Source organism: Sycon ciliatum, chromosome 2 (assembly GCF_964019385.1).
Source record: "Sycon ciliatum chromosome 2, ocSycCili1.1, whole genome shotgun sequence".
In the NCBI taxonomy this organism is placed as follows: Eukaryota; Metazoa; Porifera; class Calcarea; order Leucosolenida; family Sycettidae; genus Sycon; species Sycon ciliatum.
Window position 1 is genome coordinate 43559861 of NC_088644.1, and position 3210 is coordinate 43563070.

The 3210-nt window shown below is 45.4% G+C and overlaps 1 long non-coding RNA gene across 1 annotated transcript; it reads right to left on the minus strand.

Moving 5' to 3' along the window:
• Window positions 1-678: 678 nt before the first annotated feature.
• LOC135810216 (uncharacterized) lies at window positions 679-2896 on the minus strand. Its single transcript, XR_010552288.1, has 2 exons — window positions 2357-2896; window positions 679-1281 (listed from the first exon to the last, which is right to left on the minus strand). It is a non-coding gene; the product is annotated as an uncharacterized LOC135810216 (long non-coding RNA).
• Window positions 2897-3210: the final 314 nt, after the last annotated feature.

Below are 3210 nucleotides of genomic sequence, written 5' to 3' on the forward strand. Positions count from 1 at the left end.
ACTTGACGATATGGAGACGGACCAGTAGACCTACCAACAACGTGTACCTGCAGGAGATTCACCCAAGGATATTGCTATCCTCTTCAGTGGCTGTTGTTTTTATATGTTCACTTCTCTCAACATACTCCTGCATGGCAGCAAGAAGGTGCGCTATGGAATTCAACGCCACAATCTTCGCCCAGCTGTGGATGAAGCATGGTCAAGTCATGGCAGTACACATACTTGTAACAGATGAGAAATTGAAGTTCATTTGTGATGGGAAGTTTGACAGCCCCAGTGACCGAGTCAAGCGTTGTCTTTTGCCGTGGCACAAATTGCTGAAGAATCCGAGATGGTCTTGGAATTATGCACATGGATACTACCAGAAATAATGGTGGCATGAACCATTGTGGAATGGGACAGCTCACGGAGAATACTGGAATAGCTCAAGTATCTCTAGGTGATTGTAAATCCTGTTCTGGCTGATAGCTTCGGCCTGCTGCGCCCGTCCATGTACAATGATGGTAACATGCATTTCTGTTTTCTACATATTTGCTGGCTACTGTACTGTGGTATTACAGTTGCAGGTCCCTTATATATAGAAATATGTTCAACCCCCCCCCCCCCCCCCCTCCCCCTCCCACATTATAAATATGAACTAACAATTTCACTGTTGGACTTGCCGGCGGCTACAATATATAGAGAGCAAAGGATTAATTTATAGCAAAGAAAAGGACCAGGGGACTACAAGTTACGCTATAATGTCCACGAACAATTTCACTGTATTTGAAATAATTTTGTTTGATACCCTGAGAACTCTGAAACTTTGCAGCACTGTGGATTATATGTGGATACAACATTTATGGAAGGAAAAGTGGAATATTCTAACACATTGTTCAAATAATTATAGCACTGTTGAGATTGTGAGCACATTCCAATCAGCACTCTACATATTTATAAGCGGTGGCAATCGTTAGGAATAGGTCATGAGTTGCCAGAGTGCTCTAGTATATGAGAGAATGTTTTGTTTGTCTAATCGACGGCTCGTTTGAAGCCAGAGTTGTTTAAACTTGTTTCAGTCGACTTGATTCTAGACCGTAGTCGAAGGAGTACTATGAAGTATACACCAGACGTAGTCCAAAAGGTATCTCGTGAGAATTCTGTCGGTACACATCAGGTATCAGCTTGCAAAGATGGCTCCTCTCTGTTTCTTGAAAGCCTGTATAGTTGGACTGTGGCTCCAGCGATTCCCTTCTCAGAGCAGATACCATACCCAATACGGTCAATGCATATTGGACAGACCTGTGTGCACAACAGAAATAGTGGAGAGAAATCTCTCAGCTCATGAACACATCAGTGAAGTTTGAACTGCCGTTGTTTGTGGCCATCAGTATAAACCTATCGACTATAAGAATAATGTGCAAGAAAAACCTCGACCGTAAAATCCCGCCAGAGCGCCCCGTCTCTCCCATCCGCCCCTCCCTGACTTCTTGTCAGGGACGTGATTGATTGTATCCTCGTATGACTTTGTCGCAGTCTGTGATGCCGTACTGCACTGCAGACGTGTGCTCGACCCCGTTGGAAATGTATGCAACAGTGCCCACCCTCCTGACCAGGGATCGCACAAACCCTGCGTTTTGTCGGATCTGTTCGACTCCTGGCTCTCAGTGACCTTTGGTCGGTGTATGAGATGCACGAACAGTTTTCGTAGGGTGAGTACTTTTTCATGTGGCACTGAATGCGGCAAGTAGGACTCGCCCATCCGCCCCTCCCCACCTGAAGCGTCGAGGAGGTAGGGGCGCTCTGGCGGGATTTTACGGTATAACTACAGCTGGGGCCATGGAATTATAAAGCATCTAACTTAGGGAACTGCGATTCTGGTCTGAGTTGCGTTCGAGGCCTGGAATTCATGATGGCTATCGTATGTTGCATTGACCAGAGATCATATAAAACTTCCAAAATGCCACATTGAAACACGCACCACTTTCGAGTACTTTGGTATCCCCCACCAAATGGGCATTCGTTCCCGGGGTGGCAGGCGTCACCATTCGTTATGCCTGGATCAGATTTCATTGACCCCAACTGTCATGAAGAATCATTTTTACTTTGACTGGATTTCAGTACAAGTTGTAGAACTGCAGAATCAATTTTGTTGTATTTGGGCAACCATTTCTCTACATTTCTCTATTTGGAAACTTATGATAGAATTTTTTTATAAAATACATGTCCAAATTCCACATCTACCCAAATCGGAATACTTGATCACGTATTCAGTACTAAACGGAATGTTTAGAAACCGCCAGGGAATAGGAATGTGCTAACGAGAACTCCAGGCCAGGGTACCGTAGCATACGAACAAAACAAGATAAAAACTCACCAGTATACTTGTAGTAATTCATGTCGGTGTAATATTCACGATAAGCAACGAGGCGCCCTCCGATTTGGTCAAGCTGCTTTGAAGTCTGATCTGGTTGTTCAGATGATACAAACGGGCTCCCCATTGTTACTTCCAGCAGCTTCACTCTCCCTGCGACAGCGGCTATCAGCCTCTCTCTCTCCATCGTCAACAATTATCACAGATTCAACATTCTACTAAGTACATTTATCAGCACTGAACATGTCTCGAGACGAATTTAGCGGATCAACAACGCTTTGCTGGAGATAAATTCTCGTCTGGAGGACCTTCAGGGTACCTGGAAGGGTAAAGAAGACGGGATCGCTCGCGACGTTGGGAGAACATAGCAAACAACCTCCTCTTCGATTGAAAATTGGCCAAAAAGTGTGTAAAATGTATGTGCGCAGGTGCATTTCCACTGGCAAGCTAATCCCTCATTACGTCATCAGCGCTCGCTCGTCGAAATTCAAAAGTCGTCTTCCTGCTCGACTCGATCGCTTCTGGAGACTCGTTCTTGTTCGAGGGGTCTTCTCTTTCACCTACCTTTGTCTTGGCATCGAAAACTCGGCGTCGAAAATGAAGCCGGAGTGCCCCTTTAATTTTTGCCGACTACCCGCCAAAAAAACCTTTTCGTTTCACGTGTCAGACACGTCCGCGAGCGCGTACGACTCGCACTACTACCTTTCACTTTTCAGGTCAAGCACAGCAATCTGTTCACGCCACATGGCTGGAGAGTGCTAGTATAGTGGAGAGCGCGTACATGCAAACATGATTGGAGACTTGCAAAATTAATTTTTACAAGTCCAGGTGCTAGGCGCCTAGGCATGCACTAATGC